Source organism: Diuraphis noxia, unplaced genomic scaffold, assembly GCF_037042655.1.
Source record: "Diuraphis noxia isolate RWA-SAM2 unplaced genomic scaffold, SU_Dnox_SAM2 contig0001, whole genome shotgun sequence".
In the NCBI taxonomy this organism is placed as follows: Eukaryota; Metazoa; Arthropoda; class Insecta; order Hemiptera; family Aphididae; genus Diuraphis; species Diuraphis noxia.
This window is the reverse complement of record NW_028301711.1, coordinates 1285700-1309541: the sequence shown is the minus strand read 5'-3', so window position 1 is coordinate 1309541 and position 23842 is coordinate 1285700. Positions and strand designations below refer to the sequence as shown.

The 23842-nt window shown below is 32.1% G+C and overlaps 2 pseudogenes; one reads left to right on the top strand and one right to left on the bottom strand.

The window, feature by feature from the left end:
• The first annotated feature begins 688 nt into the window (after positions 1-688).
• Positions 689-22211, top strand: LOC149059184 (uncharacterized; annotated as a pseudogene).
• On the bottom strand, positions 8609-11920 carry LOC149059185 (uncharacterized; annotated as a pseudogene).
• Positions 22212-23842: the final 1631 nt, after the last annotated feature.

The following is a 23842-nucleotide window of genomic DNA, read 5'->3' as shown; positions in this document are numbered from 1 at the left end:
TCTCACTTAATTTCTTTTAATGTACATGGATTATTACATTTAACAGAAGATTATACAAAATATGGCCCACTAGATAATTCAAGTACTTTTCCATTTGAAAATTACATGAAGTATCTTAAGAAAATGCTTCGTAAACACGACAAGCCTTTACAACAAGTTGTGAAACGATATGAGGAACAGTGCAAAAATATCAAGAATAATAATTTATCAGATAAAGATAAATTAAACTTAACTGCAAAAAAACCTGATTGTTTTGCTTTAACTAAACAAGGAGAAGTGATTCAAATTGACTCAATGGTTACATCAAAAACAAATCATTCAGACACTGACAAATATGTTGGAAGAATATTCTCAACTAAATATGATTTATTTGAAATTCCTTTAAAATCGTCCAAAATTGACATTTTTATAGTGGAGAATCTTTCTGAAGATATAAAACAATGGACAAAATTATAAACCTATTGATAGTTCTATTTTTGAAATTTATCTTGTATAATATAATCAATTGTTATTAACTATACTACTGTATGCTGAATTATTTTATAGAGAAAATGTATTTTTATTTTGTTTGTACTTATTAAATATTATTATTATTATTTTAAAAAATGGTTATTTTAATTGTTAAATACAATATTTAACAGTACAATTAAATAATTATTTTCATCAATTTATATTTTAGTTTAATATAATGTGGACCATAGTATGCTTTGAAACCGACAATACGGTTGATGTTGTTCCCAATTTTGGTACAAAAATGGATTATGTGAGTGGCCAAATAAAACAAACAGAATAGATTCTAAAACATCAGTTAAACGTCGTGTCAATCCGGATGAAATACATTTAAAAAAATATAAAGCTCGAGCCCTTTTAACTAACATTGGTGTACGGGCCGGGAACGACACAATAATAGGCCGTGACGCCCGGTCACCAAATACTTCGCGCGGCGCACTCACACACCGACCGACCGTGTGTATGTGTGTATATGTGTGTGGCAACTCAAAGGAAGTGGACGGGGTCGCCGAGCAAGACCAGAGAGTGCTAGTGTGTGGTGGGCGTGTAGGTGTGTATATTTAAAATTAAAATAAAAGGTAACACGGTTTTTGGTAACTAAGTTGCTGTAATATACAAATAATTTAAAATCCACAATATAACATAAAAATCACAGCAACAGAAAGGTATATAAAAAGTATAATAATGTGTATGTGGCACTCCTGGCCCAACAGATAAAATATATATACGGCCCTCCTGGCCCAACAGGTAAAAATGATATGGGGTGCTGCTATTTAAGCTGTAGCTCGTATAAAGACAATAAATATAAATATAATAATATGTATAAGGGCTCGACCCTTATGCTCAAACTGACAAGTATAACAATGTACAATATATACCTACGTGGCCTTCTGGCACGACAATAATAATAACAGTAATATAATATAGACAGCTATTAGAGCAGTAATAACAAATAATATATGGATATAAAATAATAACAGTTTAGTATAAAATAGACTCACAGTTTATCGTCGCACTGCTGGCCAGCTGCTACCAAGATCTATATAATTAATAATAATACACGACACACTATGTCTACACCCTAATTAAAAAACAATATAATATAATTTGATGAACGAAATACAATAAACGACAAATTTACTAATTTAATAAATATAATTTTACAGTAATGGCGATTCGCACCAGCGGTATTAATAAGGTGGCGATTAATACAATGTAAATTTAATAATATTATAATAAAGGTGGCGATTCGCGCCTACGTAAAATAATAACAGGTGGCGATTCGCGCCCGTACAAAAAATAATAAAAAGGTGGAGATTAGCGCACTCACAATTTTACACTTTTTTGACTATTCGAGCCTTAAAAAGTGTACTTAAAATTTTAATTTCAAAGGCGATTTGCGCACATAAGTTATTCCGAACACACCACTTATCGGACTGGTTGACTGGGTGACGTACGGACCGTACGGTACGTAGACTAAATGTCACGGCGGCTGTGTTAAATAATAATCGCCAGCCGATTCGGCTGCGTGCGATAGTGCTTTAATCTGCATATTACATAATAATTCACAATATACATTTAATATAAAAATATACAATACAAAAATAAAAATATAATTATATGCGTTTGTGCGTGTGTGTGTGTCGGTCGGCGGCGAGATATTCACGTACGCCCCACATAGGTACCAAACTATATTATATTGGCGTCGACATCCTCCCCCCGTTGAATTTTTTCAACCGAGTCAGCTGGCTCGATGGGCAAGCGACATAGCTTCACTACTGGTCTGGTTAACTCTGACCCATTTGCCAATTTTACCGTTGCTACCCGGACGACGTCGTCCCTACCATGATGAACCCTCACAACACGTGCTAACTTCCATCTTGTAGGTGCTAAGTTGTCCTCCTTGACAATTACCACATCATTTACGGCTAGTGCTCTCGTACCTGACGTCCACTTTTGGCGTATTTTTAGTTGTGGAATATACTCAGCGTACCACCTGTTCCAGAAGTTTTGAAGCAAGCCTTGAACTAGCTTCCATCTCTTCAACGCTGTAATCTCCCTCGCTTCAATCACTGGCTCTGGATGGAACATCAACGGGCCTCCTATTAAGAAATGCGCAGGAGTGATTGGTTCTAAGTCATTGGGGTCGCTGCTCATGGGCGTGAGGGGCCGACAATTCATGCATGCCTCTATTTGGCATAATAATGTTTGCAATTCACTTAAGGTTAAAGACATGCCCCTTACCACTCTCGTGAGGTGGAATTTGGCACTTTTCACTGCGCTTTCCCATACTCCGCCAAAATGCGGCGATGCCGGTGGATTAAACTTCCAAGTTATTGCTTCTGATGCTAGACAACCATCCACCTTACTAACATATACAGCCAGCTCTTTGCGTGCTCCAACAAAATTCGTTCCATTATCACTCCAGACGATGTTTGGCTTTCCTCTTCTGGATATAAATCTTTTAAACTCTGCTAAGAACGCGTTGGTAGTTAAATCCTCCACTGCCTCAATGTGGACTGCTCTCGTCGAGAAGCATACAAATATTGCGATCCATGCCTTTTTGCCCGGCCTTCCACGAATTCCACTTCTGATGATCAGTGGCCCGGCAAAGTCGACACCAGTAGCTGTGAATGGGCGAGAATGCTGAACGCGTTGCTTCGGAAGCGACCCCATTATTGGCTGGTCAAACGTGGGACTTGCTCTTTTGCATATAACGCAATGTCGAACGACTGAGCGTGCAATGGCTCTGCCTCGTGTTGGCCAATATGTTCTTCTGACTTCTGCTAGGAGCGCCTGCGGACCACAATGCAGCATTTTATGATGGCAGTCCTTGTATATTAATCTTGTGATTACATGATCAGGTGGTAGAACTATTGGATTTTTTTGCTCCTTTGACACAGTTGCGTTTTGTAAGCGTCCACCTACTAATATCAGTCCGTTTTCAATAAACGGGCATAGCGATCTGAGTCTGCTTTTGGTCGGTATCTCCATACCATTCTTCAATGCTATCATCTCTTTTCCGAATACTTCAGCTTGTGCTTTTTTTATTAATACTTCCTTCGCTTCGTGTAGTTCTTGGACTGTCAGCTGATGACTTCCAGACCATTTTCTCTTAGATCGCAGATACTCCACAAACCGTCTCAGCCAAGCAATGGCACGCGTTAGCCTGCGCCAGTCTGAATATCTACTTATTAGGTCCCTCGATTCATCAATGGTACTTAACACCAACTGAGGAGTTCGCTGCTCTGGCAGTTCGCCTTCATGCGTTGGTTTAACCAAAGAATTTTTCCAAGTTTCATCCTCTTCGGATAGCCAATCAGGACCATTCCACCATAAGACTGCTCCTTGCATCTGCTGTGGTCTTAAACCTCTTGAACATATATCAGCCGGATTTTCCTCTGACCTTACATAATTCCATTGCGTTGGTTCACACAGATCCAAAATTTGCGTTACTCGATTTGATACGTAAGTTTTCAAACGAATGCTTTGGCTGTTCAGCCAGCCTAACACAATTGTTGAGTCAGTCCACAACTTGAAGGACTTAAGGGGAAATTCCCATGACTGTGCTACCTTTTGAGCCAACTGTGCTAGTAGCAATGCGCCGTTAAGTTCAAGCCGCGGTATTGTGATATTTTTTAAGGGCGCTACTCGCGTCTTTGAACACAACAATCTGGAATGCCAGTTTCCCTTATTATCTCGCGAGCGTACATAAACGCTGGCTCCAAATGCTTCTTCTGAAGCATCGCAAAATCCATGAATCTCCGTTAAGCCACTAACTTCAGGTCTTGCCTTTCTTGGTATTCTTATGGTTTCTAGCTCCTCAAGCTCTTCGTAGAATTGCCTCCATTTTTCATGAATTTCATTTGGCAGCTTTGCGTCCCATTCAATTTTCATTGCCCATAACTGTTGGAGAAATATCTTTCCCTTTATCAACACTGGAGACAGGAAACCAAGCGGATCAAATATTCGGTTTAGCTCTGCTAATATTATCCTCTTGGTCAAGTGCCCCTTATTTTCTCTCGGCATAATTATGAATTGAAATTCATCCGCAACTGGCTGCCACTGTAGTCCCAACGACTTTACTAGGTCTTGATCTCCAATTTCCAATGCAAATAACGGTGATTCTCCATGCTCTGATAATTTCTGCCGAACAAATTCAGAATTTGAGCACCACTTTCTTAAAGGTAACCTAGCAGAATCCATGATCATACTGATATCCTTTTGCAGCTGACAACATTCTTCTTCAGTCTCTGCGCCTGTCATTATATCATCCATGTAGAAGTCCTCTATAATCGCCTTCGCTGCTGTTGGGTGTGATTGTTCAGCCGACTTACCCAGAGTAACAAGGCAGTAGATAGCTAAAAAGGATGCTGGTGTGGTTCCGTATGTAATCGTAGTGAGATAATACTCTCTCAGCTCTTCTTCAGGACTTGATCTCCAGAGAACCTTTTGCAACCTCCAATCCTCCTTTGCCACCTTTATCTGCCTGAACATCTTTTCAACATCCCCGGTTATGACAATTTGGTGTTTTCGAAATCGCGTAAGTATTGACAACAATTCTTGCTGAACTGTGGGCCCACACTTCAAGACATCATTTAGCGATAGGCCTGTAGTGCTTCTGGCGGAGGCGTCGAACACTGCTCTTACCTTTGTAGTCAGGCTAGATGCCTTGACTACCGCGTGGTGCGGCAAATAGCAGCCGCTTTGGTTGTCAGATATGGCTTCGGTTGCTTCTTCCATGTGCCCCAAACTTATGTACTCCTGCATGAACTGCGTGTATTCTCTTCTCAGGCCTTCGTCTCGCTGCAGTCTCCTTTCTACATTTAGATACCGTGACGTTGCCATAGCTAAGGTCGAACCTAATTCACTGATTGAAGGCTTTACTGGTAAACGCACTACAAATCGCCCTTCATCATCACGAATGGTATTCTGCTTAAAATGCGCTACTACCTCTTGTTCTTCTAATGATTTGAGATTACTCTTCGATGTCTGCCCAAAATTAGCACAATCATCTACTAATTCTGTCCGCCAACTGCTCTCCATGTCTTCACCTAGGGAATTTGTCCCCAGAAAACAGTTCACTCCTAGCTCGCCGGTCACAATCCATCCCAAGGCGCTATCCTGCAAGCTTAACGGGCCTGTACCGATTATCTTACGCTCTGATCCGATTATGTCAAAAAAGACACCTCCACCTATTAGAAGATCTACACTCCTTTTCTGGTAAAATTGTGGATCTGCGAGGCCTCTTGACAATTCATTTGGAATCTTCCAACCATCTTTGGGCTCTGCACATGAAGCTAGATCCGTGACCATATTTGGCAACACGTAGCAGATTAATCTCAACTGATATTCACTCATTCTCGATTGGACACTTACTTCGACATATGAGGTGGATCGAGCTTCAGTAGACCCTATACCACTTATTGGTAAGGACGCTTTTTTTGTTGGCAACATCAATAGATTTGCTAGCTTCTTTGAAATGAAGTTGACCTGGGAGCCACTATCCAGAACTGCCCTGCATTCACGTTGCTGCCCGAATTTTCCGGTGACGATAACGACCGCTGTCGCAAGAAAAACATGCGCACATTTGTGATACGCCAGCATAGCTGTCCTTGCCACCTCTTCTGATCCAGCAGCTTCTCCAATATTTTCTTCAGAACTTCCTTCAGCAGTTTCCTTTGAAGCTCCTTGGCTTTCATAATGCATGAGAGTATTATGTCTCCTTTTACACTTCTGGCAAACGAACTTTGATCTGCATGAATCTACTCTATGATATGGAGAAAGGCAGTTAAAACAAAGCCTTTTTTCACGCACGAGCGTTATTCTTTTGTTAGGGGACATATCTTTGAATTTATTGCATTGATACAATCTATGAGGCTCAAGGCAACAAGCACATGCTTATTCTGGACATGCCTTTGTAGTTGCAGCCAGCGCTCTTTTTCCCGCCGTCGCTCCAATGTTCTTCTTCAGTCCTAGCTGTTTTGTCGCTACATTGTTCTCTTCCACTTCCTTAGGTTCGGGAAGATATGTATAAGAATTTTGCATCGCGACACAGCGACTCGCTAGGAACTCTTCGAGATCAATATACCTGGGAAGCTGTGTGTTCCTTTGGTGGAGCTGCCATCCATGCAACGTGTCCTTGTCTAAACGCATACAGACTATCGTAATTAGCCATGCGTCCCATTTCTCAACTGGCTGATCCAGTGCCTTGAGAGCGGCGACGTGGGTACATACGTGCGAATGCAGCTGTTGAAGTAGTGCTGCTGTTGGTTTTTCCACATATGGTGACTCTAATAACGACCTAACGTGTGATTGTATGGTTAGACTCCTATTGTCATATCTCTGTTTCAGTCGTATCATCGCTACCTCATAATTAGCGTCAGTCATCGGGACTGTCTTGATGAGGCCCAGAGCTGCACCGAAGACGGACGCTCTCAGGTAATAAAATTTATGAGCTGGTGCGATATTGTTGTCCTCATGCACCATAGACCTGAAGCAATCATAATACGATTCCCAATCTTGAATATTACCATGGAACTCTGGCAGTTTTATGGAGGGCAGTTGTACACGCGCCTGAGTAGCTGACATATTAAGGGTGGAGCTGTGCGCGCTGCTATTGAAAGCGTTTTTTGTATTGATTATTTCCTGTATTGTAGATCTAATCCTAAAAAACTCAACTTCAAATCTCTCACGCTCGTCCTCCTCCTTATCCAAGTCATCAACCGTGATCAGCTCAATCTGAGTTTGGATATCGTCAAATTTTTGATTTATCTTAGGAAGCTCCTCCTGCCTAAATTCTAAGAGAGAAATAGCTTCTACCGTCGGATCAAAACTCTGCACGAAAGTTTTCATGCGAGTGAGCGCTGCCTTAACTATGCCTCGCTTCTTCTTAAGCTCTTTTAGCTGAACCAACAGTGCCTCGTCCGACGACATGCTAGCGATAATTTAATTAGTTAGTTTTAATACCTATTTTGCAAAGCTGTACTAAAAAATAAAAAATATATATATTCTCTCATATATTTCTTTCTCAGCAGTAAATAATAAAGGTGCGATTCCTATGCACGCGTCTAGAGACGCGCGGCTGACGCGGCGCGATTTGAATTTTGGCCGCGCGGTCATTTATTTAGCCGCGCGATCTAATATTAATTCCTATGTACGCGTCAGGAGACGCGCGGCTAGAACACAACGGGACTAGAATTACGCACGTACACGTAGTTGTGTCAAGTCCTCTATTTGAAACGGTTGTACTTGTATACTCATAAAAACGTGTTTTAAAATATTACAATTTTACTAGTTTAACCATGTCCTTAACGAAAAAACAAAAATTGATCTTAAAACTACTTCTTTTACAACAAGTAGAAGAAGAACAAGCTATCATAAAATACGTTGTATCAAAAAATAAAAATGAAGTGCATGAAATGTACTTAGCCAGGGAAGCTGAGGGATTTTTCAGTGTTCTGATTGAAAAACATTTATGGCGAGACGAAACCAAATTCAGGGAATTTTTTAGATTAAGTTGGGATCAATTTAATTATGTATTGAACCTAGTTGAGGAAGACATAAAAACCAACCCAAGCATCAAAATTAGAAAACCAATATCTGCTGCTGAAAAACTAGCAGTCACGTTGAGGTAATGTATAACATAATAATATATGTTTGTAGTATAATTTATATTTTATAGTACCTATACCTAGGTAATACAAATTTTAAATAATGTGTATAAAAACATTTTTATTCTTAATAAATTGTGTATAACTTCTCGTTTAATAAAAAATAATAACGCAGTATAAAAATGAACTTTTAAAAATGCCAATACATCATAATAAATATTATTACAAATAAACATAAATAAAATCAAACATAGTTTTTAAATTGTAAAGATATAATAAAACAAAAAAATTATAATAATAGTAATGAATGATATTACTTTTTCGAACCCCGAATATTATTGTTGTAAAAATATATTTAAAATAAACGAAAAATTCATCCTTTAATAGAATTAATAAATATAAATGTAACTGTATAATAAACCATAAAATAAAAATAGATACCTACTTATTGAAACAACAAATAAAAATACCTTATCATATTTTTCTTATTCGTACTGTCTATCGTCGTACTGAAGTAATTCATAATTATTATCACCGAGCGATTGAGTCCAATTTCCAGGTTGACGATCATTAGTCTCTGGAAAAACATATTGACTTGGACGATCATATGTTGAAAATCCTGAGTTTGACGATGATTGTATGCTAGGATTTGGAGATGAAAATAAGCTACTTGTTGACTGAATATTTCTATTTGATGTCAATGTAGTGCTGTTATTTTCTATTTCCAAATCCGTAATTATGTTGAACACTTCTTTTTTGGCTTTTATTTTCAAATGTTGAGGAAACGATTTTACTGTTAATGCCATTGTTTTAAAAAATGAATCAATGGGATCATCATCTTCCTCAACTTTGTTAATGGCGTTTATAATTTGTTGTCTTTCTTCATTACTTTTTTTGAACAATGACACTAACTCTTCATTTTATTTTAGTTTTTTAGTAGGCCTTTTTTCTTTTAATAATTTTGTTTTTTTTGTATTCAAATTATTTTCAAGTTCAGTTTCCTGAACTGTAGTGTTTTCTGTTGCAGACTTCTGTGAAACATCGTTTTCATCACTTGAATTGTTTTCATCGTCAACCGTTACTTCTAAGTAGCTATCTTCTTCTTCACTATTGTTCATTTCAACCGTAGAATTAAAATTAGTCAGTCCCCTTCAAAATATAATAAATGAACAAAAAATAGTTAGTTCTGTGTTATTTATAATAGATATTTAGTACAAATTATAAAATTGTGAGAAAAAAAATAATTGTACATTTTTAAAGCATATTTGTATTAATTTAAGCGCATAGCCGCATAGGTGCATTAGTTTCGAACCATAATTATTATTAATGGGCAATTTCTATAACTGTAAGATGAATTGGTTTTTAGGTACAATGTATTTAATATATTATTACTCACGTTCGTTCGTAAGAACATACGTCCATAAACGATAGTGTATCTGCCAAGGCCCATTTTGTTTGTTTATTTTTTGTCGATGATCCCGTCCCTAGTTTCCTACTCCTTTTATGTTTATTATACGTATCTTTCATATTTTTCCATCTCTTTTTACAATCATCAACTGAAATAATAATAATTATTCATTTAAATATTACAGTTCATAAAACTATACAGAAATTAGAAATATATTATTACTATTATTATATTATATCTACATGCCAAAATAAAATAAATATCCAATTTATGTCGGATCAACATAGGTCTAATTTTAAATAAAATATTAATATTGTATAATTTGTGCTTCGACAATACCATACACGCACCAACAAGTTTGTCGACAGGTCGGTGGTTGGTATGTTGACGCTTCGCGAGCACGTATCAATCTGTCTGTGCGACCGATAAATCGTTCCGTGTATGGGGGGGCTCTTTATTTGCAACCAGTTTTAATTATTTTAATACTACTTTAGCAGAAATATCGGATTTTATTATAAATAAAATATATTATATATTATAAATTTAAAAAAATGTATTTAACATGTTACGTTTTTTTTTCTTAGATATATGGCAACGGGAGAATCGCTCAGGTCATTGTCTTTTTCATTCAGAATTTCTCAAAGTTATATTACACGTATAATACAATTAGTCTTAAAGAGTTTAAGTACTCGTCTAACACCAGTCTTATTAAAACCTCCATTAAAAGAAGATTTAGTACGTATTGCTCATGACTTTTGGAACAAGTGGAATTTTCCAAATTGTGTTGGTGCCATAGACGGGAAACACATCCGCATATTTTCGCCAAAGAAGAGCGGAAGCTTATATTTTAACTACAAAGATTTTTTTTCCATTGTTCTTCTTGCGATTGTGGACGCTAATTGTAAATTTATATTTGTGGACATTGGGTCCTATGGTAAAGAAGGGGACAGTGGAATTTTTAATAAATCTAGTATCTCTAAAACAATTTTAACCGGTGAATATTTTCCTTCCCCTGAAAAACTGCCAGATTCCAATGTATCTTTACCGTGTGTACATATTGGGGACGAGGCATTTCGCCTAGACCGACATATGATGCGTCCTTATTCTAGGATTGAGGCTAGAAAAGATTATCAAAAGACCGTATTCAACTACAGACTTTCCCGGGCGAGAAGAACTACGGAGAATAGTTTCGGGCTTCTAAGCCAAATTTTCAGAGTATTCTATACACCAATATCTCTAAAAACAGAAACGGTGGATAATTTAGTCTTGACTGCATGTTGCCTTCACAATTTACTTCGCGATCGTTATTTGGAGAATACGAACAACTATTATTATAACTTCGATGATAACAAACCTCAACCATCTGAAAATATGATGTCATTGGCAAGAGCAGGAGGATATGCAAAGTTTGAGGGGTTTTTCGTGAGGGACGAATTTAAAAAATTTTTCAACAGTCCACAGGGAGCTGTTCCGTGGCAAAATCATCAATCTAATAGATTAGAATAGATATTCCAGTTCCACAATAACATATTCTTTTAGTTATACTTAGCCACGCAGTTGATATATAAATAATATGAAAATAACATCTATTTATAAATGTACTTTTTTTTCATAATGTAATGTTAACATAAATAACTATTATTCAGTGTATGTTGTACGTAAGTAATAATAACTAAAAATAAATAAATACTTGTGCTTACTTTATTTTTCTTGAATGTTGTAAATTGTTCTATTAAATTGTATTAAAATCGTAAATTAATAAAATACAGATTCCAGTGTTGAGTTCAAACACAAAATAAATATCTAGCTAAAATATATCAGATGACTTACTATATTATAATAAATATAATACGATATTATGTGTACATGTACCTTTTCATTTAGGTTAATATGATAATATGAAGATAGAATATTTTATTTTAATTTAGGTAATTATCTACCTACATGTTAATAATTCAAATTGTATAGACACTAACTAGATACCTATTACTTTACGGTCTACACTGACAGGTATTCAACAAATTAACAATTAATTTTGAAATTTCATTAATATGTTGAATAGGTATACTACTTACCACTTTTATTATTCAGGTTATTTGATATAAGCTTCCATACATTGTCCCTTATTTGTTGATCCTTGTAATTGGCATTTTTTAAGTCATACAAACATGGATGTTCTCTTACAGATTCAGCCAATAGTATGTCTTCTTCTATTGTGAATGACACTTTTGAAGACATTTTGTCACACAGTGTTAACGAAATGTCGAACTTTGAAAATTAAAATATGAATAGCCGCGCGGCTCGTGCGATTTGACTGCCCTCGAAGCGGTCGTCGCCGCGCGGCGCTAGACGCGCGCGACCGCCACGCGCGGCGGCCGCGGTCATAGGAATCGGTTATATTTAAAAACAAGTAAAGTAGTACCTGCGCGGCTAAAATTAAATCGCGCCGCGTCAGCCGCGCGTCTCTAGACGCGTGCATAGGAATCGCACCTTAATTTATTAGAAGGCTAAATATATATATAATAAATAAAATCTGAATATACTCATACAACAAAGTAAGTATGATCTAGTATCAAAATAATGCGATATCAAATTAAATCACAAATTGCTATATACGATAAATTGACAATAATATTTATAATTTATAATTCGCAATAAAACATAATAGATTAAAGAATTGAAATATTAATCATTAAGTATGCAGTTACGCAACTATAAAATATACCAATTAAAAATACCACAGAAATATGATATTTAAAGATATATAAAATATACGTAATAAAATAAGATAATTATCACGTCGAGGTCACCAATATGTACGGGCCGGGAAGCGTATTACCAAACCCCTTAGTGCCCCAGCGCCATGTATAAATATCCCACGCTCATTGGTTCATTTGAAAACCGCGCGTAAATAATGTAATACTATTCATTATCAACTACCTATTATCAAAAATATATAATTATATATTATTCCGTATGCTGTGCATATTATTTAGATGGTACCTATATACTATATTAATACTATATACTATACTATTTAACACTAAGTACCTCTTAATAAGTCACAATTATAGGTAGAATAATATAATATATATGTATTATAATATTATCAATACCTACCTAATATTTTATTATTAACAATTAAGTAGGTACTTAGATGGTAGTTACTCACCTAGGTATTAGCAATTTATTAATTCTTTAAAAATTATTTTGTATGTGTCAAGCAAACCAATGTCTTACATATATTTTGTGCACACTTTGACTATCACATTTTGTAGTCTATTAGTTAACTATCATTGATGTGTTACTGAAATTACAGTATTACATACTTTAATCCATAAATAATCTCAATAAATATCTCATAAATAATGTTACATATTTTTCATTGTTTAAATGACATACTATACTGTCAGTCCAACTTTAATTTGACCATCAATAATACTAGGGAACTTAAAGATAGTTTGGTACCTAAAATTCTTAACAGCCATCTTCTGTCAACAGTTGAGTACTTATTAAATTAATATTTTATTAATTTAAATTTGTATTATTGATTAAAAATAGGTAAGAATTGATTATTATAATAGATATCTAAGTAATAAGACCCTAAAAAATTGACTTTTTATAAACAAATGAAAAGTACCAAATACACACTAAATTACATAATTTGGAAAAACATTTTTTATTTCATTCTTCTAAAAAAATGGAAATTATTGAATCTTATAAAATTATAATTAATAAGCATTATTAAATAATTGTTTAATATTTTACAATCTATAAATATTTTAAATAATTATTGTATTAAAATTAAACTTATACTAGATTCTAATGACTTTTGCCATGACTTTTGGCATTCATTTGATTTTGAGCTACATTGTATCTCAGGTTATGAGGTCTCTTTTGAATAATGTTTTTTCCCTGACTAGATGGTCTTCTACCAGCATTTATTTTCCGAGATCCACGTGTAACTCCTGTTTTACGACGACTTATTGATGTTGGCTGTACTTTAATTTGACCTTTCCTCCTGTTTATATTGGAAGATGCTCTACTCATCGAACACATTAAGTTAGCAAATTGTGATGCATTTTTTACATGGCTTAATCTGTTTCCTATTTTTTTAAGTATTGATGGTGGTAACGTTGGTATCATATTCTGTAATCTATTCCATTCATTTTGGACATATGCTACTTCTTGAGGAGACTTTTCATTCATGTGACATTCTATATTACTCTGTAAATCATTTGATGTTTCAATAGATGTTAAGTCATTTGATGTTTCTTCCAATTTTTGTACATCTTTATCAATATTTTCTATATCTTCTGACTTAGATGCAGTTGATACATTTTCTTTTAATCCTAAAAAAAACGTTGGTTTAGGGCACTTACTACTTCCCAAAGCTAACATAGCAAGTGCATGGCGTTCTTCTAATGTGACAGCCGGTGCATTTGGAAGTTGTGTTTTTATGTTTTTATGTATCCATGCTTGGTGTTTACAAAATGATCCAGTATGTCCCATTTTGCAAGTACAAACTCCATTGTCTATATTCACTAAATATGTCTCACTTGTATTGCTTACACTTGGAATAACATAGGTGGATTCATTAATTTTTTTTACATCACTCACATTAATATCAATCATTTTAGAACATAACTTTGTATATAATCTTTGGGTTTCTAAATGCCTACCATGTGCATGATTAAGTATACGAAGAGTGAAATACTCTTCACCAACTGACATAATAAAATCTAGAAGAGCAACAACATTGTATGCTTTAGTTCTATTTAATAATATATCCTTCATAATTCGAATTGATGCTTCGGCACAATTATTTGTATCATGATTCCGATAAATAATGTTTGATCTATGATAACGAACCCACTGTTTCTGTCTTTTACAGTTATTCTCAAATCTCTTAATAAAATTAACTGGTGCTTCTTTTTTAATACGAGCTTCAATTATCTGAAAGTCATTTTTCGATTCAGAATACATTGCCTAAAAATTTTAATGTCTATGATTAGGATAGTATAATTTAAACTAGGTATATAATGTAAAGTAATTATTAATTACTATGAACTTGTACAACTTTTATTGATTGGTTTGTCGTATTGTAATTTAATAAGCTAACTGAATTGTGTTCATCAAAATTAAATATTACCGATTGAAATAGCTTCATCAATGGCATACGATCAGAAAGATTAATTCCATTTTTGGAATCATGAAGCCATCGCCATTCTGCTTGGGCCATGTGAAAATTACAAAGAAATTGATTGGCCTTCGGCCATAGTCTAAGTAATGCATTTTTTTCAGCAGTGGAATCATCAGTCATAAATACTTGGGGAGCCTAAAATATTTATTACACTATCAGGTGTTTTTTAAGATATTAATTAATATTAATTTGTGAAACCATATATTAAGTTACACCTTGTATAACTATAACTTAAAGATAAAAATTTGTAAATAACTAACTTAAATTTAAAATCATAATAACTGATTTAAGGCATAAGGTTATAAAACAAAAAGACTAAATTCATAAAAATCTAGCTTATTTTAACTTTGAACACATTACCTTGCCTTTATAAATAATACCTAAATATCATTGTTGTGTTTTACCTCATGGCCACCAAAGCTTAAAGGGAAATTTTCCTGAAGAAGTGTAAATGCCCCAATATAACTATTCTCAGATTGGCCTTCGTGGATTATGACAGCTAAAGGGATTGCTCCAGCTTTTGATGAGGTTAATACATTAGTAACTGTACTATTAGTTGTTTCTATACTGCTAGTTGAATCTATAAAAATTATTTCACTTGAACATTTAAGCTCCTGTGCTCTCTTCATAATTGGCGTAACAATAGTAACAGCCCATGGGTTATCATGTTTTATTGAAACATGAACTCCTGAAATATAGGGAAGTAAAATCATCTTAGGTACTTATCCTACATATAATATTGTATATTATATTATTATGGACTTTATTTCATGATAAAACAAAGTTAATACTTATTTAAAATGTTCATGTTCATGTTAAGTGTTAACTAACAATTGAATGCAATATGTGTATCTGATTGTGATGTTTTAGGATTTAAAAAAGCATCACATACAAACACTTAAATAACATAGTATTTAATTTATTATAAAAATGTCATTGTCCGCCATAGACTTTACAGAAAGAGAAACATGAGACGTAACGACATAACGCATACAAAAGATTTGTGTATAATAATAATTATTGAACGTTATTGAATAACCTTAAACTAGTAAAAGAGGCGCTCTCTAGTGTAGTAATACCAACTCATACACTACACTGATGTAAGTACCTATTCATAATTTAATGATTTCCAAAAGTTATATAGCAAAAATATTGATTAAAACAATATTTTATAAATAATTAGAGTTTTAATATGGGTATCTCTCAATCTATAATAAACTTATAAAACACTAAATTATATAAGTAGGTACCTAGCTATTAATAAATGCATAGATACTAATATACTATTACACCAAAAATTCCTTATATTTTCTAATATAATAAGCATCTAAAATTAAAGAAGCATAATTTAAAAGTATTTAAATATATTAGGTATGCATTGGTATATATTTCATTTCACTTACCCTTTTCATTGTAAAGTCCAAGTTTTTCTTCCAATTTTGAAAGTGGTGCATGCACAGGTCCAAAATTTATTTTCCTCCACTCGTCATGTAGGTAGTATACATGCCTCATTGTCGGATTTATACTACCATTAGCAAGAAGCATACATGAATTGTCTTGTAAAAGCAATTTGCTTTCGTGCAAACTTCTAGCTTCACTGGGCGATAAGCCATTTTCAAAGTACTCAATAAATATATTGTCAGTCTACAAAAGATGATAGTTTAAATTTAAAAAAATAAAAACAATCAAATCAAATTTGTTATACAGTCTATATTATTTATACTGAATACCACATTTTACATAACAAAATAATATAAAAATTAGGGATCTACATTATTATGGAGTTCATGAGGAAGTTATTTATAAAATGGATATTACTTAATAAATAAATAATTACCTCATTATTTGTTCTCAAATATTTTAAAGCATCGCATGAATCCACTGGATGGTTATGATTCCAAAATATTTTCACTTTAGCCGAAAGTGAAGGAGTATATTTTAAGTAAGGATCATTCTTCCGTGTATTTTTATTATTTTTTTTTATTAGTATATCTAAAGATGATGAATTACAGTTAGTATTACGTTCTGTGGTTTTAGTAGTACTTTTATTTTTTGATGAGTGATGACAAATAAAATATTTGTGAAAAATAACCCTAGAACAGTTTAATTTTGTAAATTACCTACACAAAACACTTTACATAGATATTATATTAATTGGTATTCTTACTTTGTAGGATTTTTTAATTCTGATTGAAATATATATGATGTATTAGTCAATGTAGAAAGTAAATCTATATACTTTTTGGCAGCACTACTATCATAAATATTAGTTCTAATTACAAACTTTTGTGATTCGACACAAGACTCGTTAACATCAATAACACAAACAAATTCATCACCCAATTTACTGAGGTAATCTTTTAATGAATCAATGTTCATTTTAAAGTTTAATGAGATACTTTTATAAAATTTAAAAATTATATTGTCCAAATTCCAATAGTCATTTCATATTGCAGGTAATATGTAACATTATTTATGATTCTAAATTCTAATAATAGTATGCTGTAGTAAATGATAATAATTGAAAAACATAATATGATAAGGCATGAGGTTACATAATAAAAACATAAAAGTATAATGATGATTAATATATTTTGAGCTACAGTTAAATAGTACACACAATAAGATTAATAAATGTACATAATATTATTTTGATATGGAGAATCTGTTTAATATCATTATTCATTATGTTTAACAAAGACAAAAATATCAATATAAATTATAAATAACTTAATAGAGTATTAATATTTTTTGCAGACATGTTGCAAAATATGAAAATTAATTATAAAATAGATGTATGGGACTGTAAAGTGTTGAGTATGTATATGTTGTGTTGGATTAAAGTATGTAATACTGTAATTTCATTAACACATCAATGATAGTTAACTAATAGACTACAAAATGTGATAGTCAAAGTGTGCACAAAATATATGTAAGACATTGGTTTGCTTGACACATACAAAATAATTTTTAAAGAATTAATAAATTGCTAATACCTAGGTGAGTAACTACCATCTAAGTACCTACTTAATTGTTAATAATAAAATATTAGGTAGGTATTGATAATATTATAATACATATATATTATATTATTCTACCTATAATTGTGACTTATTAAGAGGTACTTAGTGTTAAATAGTATAGTATATAGTATTAATATAGTATATAGGTACCATCTAAATAATATGCACAGCATACGGAATAATATATAATTATATATTTTTGATAATAGGTAGTTGATAATGAATAGTATTACATTATTTACGCGCGGTTTTCAAATGAACCAATGAGCGTGGGATATTTATACATGGCGCTGGGGCACTAAGGGGTTTGGTAATACGCGGCCGGGAACGACACAATAATAGGCCGTGACGCCCGGTCACCAAATACTTCGCGCGGTGCACTCACACACCGACCGACCGTGTGTATGTGTGTATATGTGTGTGGCAACTCAAAGGAAGTGGACGGGGTCGCCGAGCAAGACCAGAGAGTGCTAGTGTGTGGTGGGCGTGTAGGTGTGTATATTTAAAATTAAAATAAAAGGTAACACGGTTTTTGGTAACTAAGTTGCTGTAATATACAAATAATTTAAAATCCACAATATAACATAAAAATCACAGCAACAGAAAGGTATATAAAAAGTATAATAATGTGTATGTGGCACTCCTGGCCCAACAGATAAAATATATATACGGCCCTCCTGGCCCAACAGGTAAAAATGATATGGGGTGCTGCTATTTAAGCTGTAGCTCGTATAAAGACAATAAATATAAATATAATAATATGTATAAGGGCTCGACCCTTATGCTCAAACTGACAAGTATAACAATGTACAATATATACCTACGTGGCCTTCTGGCACGACAATAATAATAACAGTAATATAATATAGACAGCTATTAGAGCAGTAATAACAAATAATATATGGATATAAAATAATAACAGTTTAGTATAAAATAGACTCACAGTTTATCGTCGCACTGCTGGCCAGCTGCTACCAAGATCTATATAATTAATAATAATACACGACACACTATGTCTACACCCTAATTAAAAAACAATATAATATAATTTGATGAACGAAATACAATAAACGACAAATTTACTAATTTAATAAATATAATTTTACAGTAATGGCGATTCGCACCAGCGGTATTAATAAGGTGGCGATTAATACAATGTAAATTTAATAATATTATAATAAAGGTGGCGATTCGCGCCTACGTAAAATAATAACAGGTGGCGATTCGCGCCCGTACAAAAAATAATAAAAAGGTGGCGATTAGCGCACTCACAATTTTACACTTTTTTGACTATTCGAGCCTTAAAAAGTGTACTTAAAATTTTAATTTCAAAGGCGATTTGCGCACATAAGTTATTCCGAACACACCACTTATCGGACTGGTTGACTGGGTGACGTACGGACCGTACGGTACGTAGACTAAATGTCACGGCGGCTGTGTTAAATAATAATCGCCAGCCGATTCGGCTGCGTGCGATAGCGCTTTAATCTGCATATTACATAATAATTCACAATATACATTTAATATAAAAATATACAATACAAAAATAAAAATATAATTATATGCGTTTGTGCGTGTGTGTGTGTCGGTCGGCGGCGAGATATTCACGTACGCCCCACATAGGTACCAAACTATATTATATTGGCGTCGACAATTATTGGTGAGTCAAAAATAAAGACATATTAATTTCTAAATAATAGATGAATATAACTTAATATTTTTTTTCAGGAACTTATCAAGAAGCTGAATTGAAAGCAACTAAAGCTCAACTAACATCAGACCTTTCATCTAATGATGATGACAAATGTATTCAAAAATATAGGAAAACCAAAACTATTGTTACGGGAAAAAAAGATGAAGTGATATCACTACAAAAACTACCTAATCCTCCAGAGTTTGAAGAATATGAATCTACAGGTACCTATAAAATAAACTTATTAATGATTATTTTAAAATTATATGTATAGGTAATAGGTAGGTATAGATGCTGCATAATAACTACTGAGGGTTAAGTTTATGTTTATCAGTTTCTTTAATTTAAATCTTTCCCTAAATAATTGATTTCAATTTTAAAAATGTGTGATTTCAATTTCAGAATCAATAGTTGCTGATGATTCTGACCAAGATAAGGATTATAATGTACCTACAAAAGATATTTTTACTCAGTTGATGTGGGATAACGAAATTAATTCAAGCAGCAATACTATAGAAGATGAACTTTCTAAAAGAAACATTACATTTGAAAATTCTCTTCAATCTTCTACAAAAAGGAAAAAAACAGCCCATATGCCTTCTACGTCACCCTGTAACACAAATCTAGAGAATGTAAATGATTGTCAAAACTCGCAACCTGAAATGTCTGTTCCTCTGAGCACTTCAACACCAGAATATGAAAGTGATCAATGTATGTTGCTTTTTCAGTTAGACGAAGAGTTGAATTATAATTTTATTTAAATTATTTGATTAAACTTTAAACTTTTTTTTGTATTTTATTATATTATTTAATTGGATTTATATTTATAATATATGTTTCAGCATTTAAAAAGTATTTAAAAAGATCTCTTACTACTTTAAAGTATGATGTAGAAAATGTCCAAAGGCGTTTAGATGGATTAGAAACTATACTCGAAAAAATTAATGACAAACTTGTTATGCAGCCAAGTACCTCTATTATGATGACAAATACCAGCGATGAAGATATCATTTTTATTGAAAATGAGACGGATCTTAACAAGATGGAAGATGAACAAATAAATGATCCTCTATATAGATGTGCTGTGGTATGTACCAGCTACAATTATAATTATTAATATTTTATATAATACGTATAGTAAAATTTAATTACATGTTTAAAATGTGCTTTCAAATAGGCAACTCAAGAAACGCATTAAGTTGTTTGCCTATTGTAACTATATAGGGTGTGACTGAAAGAAATGACTAATGAAATAACTTTGGTTCTAATCAGTATTTATTGTTTTATATATATATATATATAATATTTTATACTTGCGCACTATATTACTTTTTTTTAATTATTAGCGTAAAATAAAAAATTTAAAATTTTTGCAATGTCAAAAATAACCAACTCTATAAAGAACAATTTTAATAGTAAAAACATTTTATCTAAGTTGAGTAGGTAGTTTATTTTTAGAACTTTTTGAAATATAAATATTTTTTGAGTAATTAATTTAAAAAGTATGTAATAACTTTTTTTTTTTAAACAATTTTTCTTGTAACACTCTGTGGTGTCTGTATAGGTACCTATTATAATTGCATTTGAAAGCTAATAACTTGGCTGATTTACCTATTCATTGTTTTTTAAGTGAATAATATAGTATATTATAATGTACCTATTATAATTACATGTAAAAATTAAATTAAACAAAAGTACTTAAAATGTTTTTTAATTTTAAATCTATTTCTATTTTCCCCAGAAAAATGAATTATATACAGAAAAAAACTGTAGCCAGAAAAGCTAAACCAAAACTAGGTGTATTTTTATAATTTATATTGTAACTATTTTTTTTTTAAACATGAAATATTAGAAAGGTTATTTAAAATAATGTTAACAATATAATATATTGTGTCTACCTTGCCCCCCTCCTAAAATTACAACACTGAATAAAATTAAAATATTTCTATTTTTTCAATTTAATTACCAAGAACGGCAAGAACAAATTTGATACTATACGATTAAACATTTATAATCCATTTCACATCTTCCATCTTTCCAACTTCACATTTTAATATGCCTACTATGTTTCAACTAAGCTTAATATTATTATTAATGACAGATTATAGCCCTAATAGTTATTTATAATGAATACCTAATAGGGTTACTTAATTTTATATCAAACCTCATTCTGTAACTGTTACCCTAATTGTCACAATAAAAATGATAATTGATAATCAAAACAAATGTGTAGTATTAATAAATATCATGTATGTGTACATTTTATAGATCAGAACTTTATCTCGGTTTTTAAGTAATAATTTGGCAGAGACTATTAGGAAGATGATGCAAAAATTGTTCAGTGATTCATTTTTAATGAATTATTCCTTCATTGGTTTTAAAGGAAAGAACCAATTTTCGACCTTGCAATGCTGTACTGTTATATTTGGTAAGTTAAAATAAATATTATATTTATATTTGATAAAAAGTTTGAAAACAGTTACAAAAATCAACTTTTCAAATATACACTAATAGTTTTACATCTTTATATTTATGTATACCCATTGGCCATTATATACAAATGTAGATATAGTATATATGGATATTTTAATGATTTTTAATTTTTAATTTTTTCTATAATTAATATTTTTTAGAAGCAGTTCGTTCACTAAAGAAGTTTGCTGATGTTCCAAATATGGATATTGACAAACCTGTAAAGAATTGGATGGCTCAAGCTACACAGCGGGAAAAGATCAAAAACCAAAAATTGGCTTCTAAATAATTTTTATATAATTATTTATTACTTTTATTATGATAAATAAATGTTTTCATAAAATACTATAACAATGTAGTTTTTTTTTGAAATTAAATCATAATTTTTCCTTTTCATATTCTGTTTAAAGCATAATTTTAATTTATTTTAATAACCCTTCTTACAGAGTATCTCTCAATGTAGGTATAGTAAATTTAAAATATTGAAGTCCAAATACATACATAAATTAAACTATAGTAATGTTAAAAAAAAATTCATTTTATTATACAACCAGTTAATAATATTTTGTTATTAATTAATATATAATATATAAATATATTATATTATAATATATACATTGTTTAGTAACACTTTTGAACTTTGAAGTATCATAAAAAATTTTCTATTAGGGCTTTATAAATGATCAATACATCAAAATATTGGTCTCATTGAGCACTTTAAGTATGTATACTCAATTTATGGTTTCTTGGTGTATTTTTCTATTTTACCAACTGAAGGATAGATAGAAACAAATATCTAGATTTTTAAAAATATAGAGAAGTAGTATATATTTGTATGTTCACAGCCAGCTTTTCCACGGTAAAATTTTTTTTTCAAGTGGAAAATTCCCGCTTGGAGCACACTGATTTACCGCGTAACACAATACGGTGATTACACAAGTAAAAAAGTAAATTAGTGATAAATTATTTACCTATCCTTAACTGGAACATTTTCAATATTTGAACATTTATAATGTGTTATCACCCAGTAATCTGTTGGCTTCTCCTAAAATGTAGTTTTTATCGTAATTAAACCATCACCTTGTCGAAAAGTTAACGAATTGAAAACTTCCTCATCATATTCTTCTGATCTTAAACGATCACCAACATTGTCTCTGTATGATGCATTCTAAAAAAAAAAAGGAAAAAGAATTTATGTGATCATTATAAAAAATAATTTAACCAACCATTTTCATCTGCTTCTTTTTCATAGATTTTTTTTCAATCGTCTTCTAAACACCACGTTTTAAAGTGGTTTTTGGTTTAGATGTTGATTCTAATAGTTTAACTTTAGAGTCAACGGATCCACTGAAATGTTCATTCTATGAAACATAAAAATAATATATTTTTTTTTAATTTAAAAATGTACAAGTGGTTTTATAGCCGATATCTAAAAGAAATATATTTTATTTTTATGTATGTTTCTTAATAATTATAACCATAACATTGAGCAGTGTTACGACTGACCTCCAATTTATTTGGTTTTTAAAAAAAAACTTTACTTACCTCTGATTCTGAAGAAATAATTGATGTTCTATAAAGACATTTTTGAACTGCGTTGTAGACTGTGTTGAGGACTGAATTGAAATCTTGAAGACTGATGAACGTTAATGGTTTTACACTGGCTTTTTATACACAGATATTAGCCATTACCACAATAATTGTATATGTAAAATGCTAATGTTAATAGCAATGACTTGAAAAACCTTTCTACAAACTTGTTTTACATGAACACAACTGGCATTATATGAATTATTAAAGAAACAGGATCTAAAATAATCACCCGCCTTGAAAATCAGATTATTTTTCAACAAATATGTAATATAAGCAATAATAGTATAATAAATATATATATATATAATATTAACATTTATTAGAATC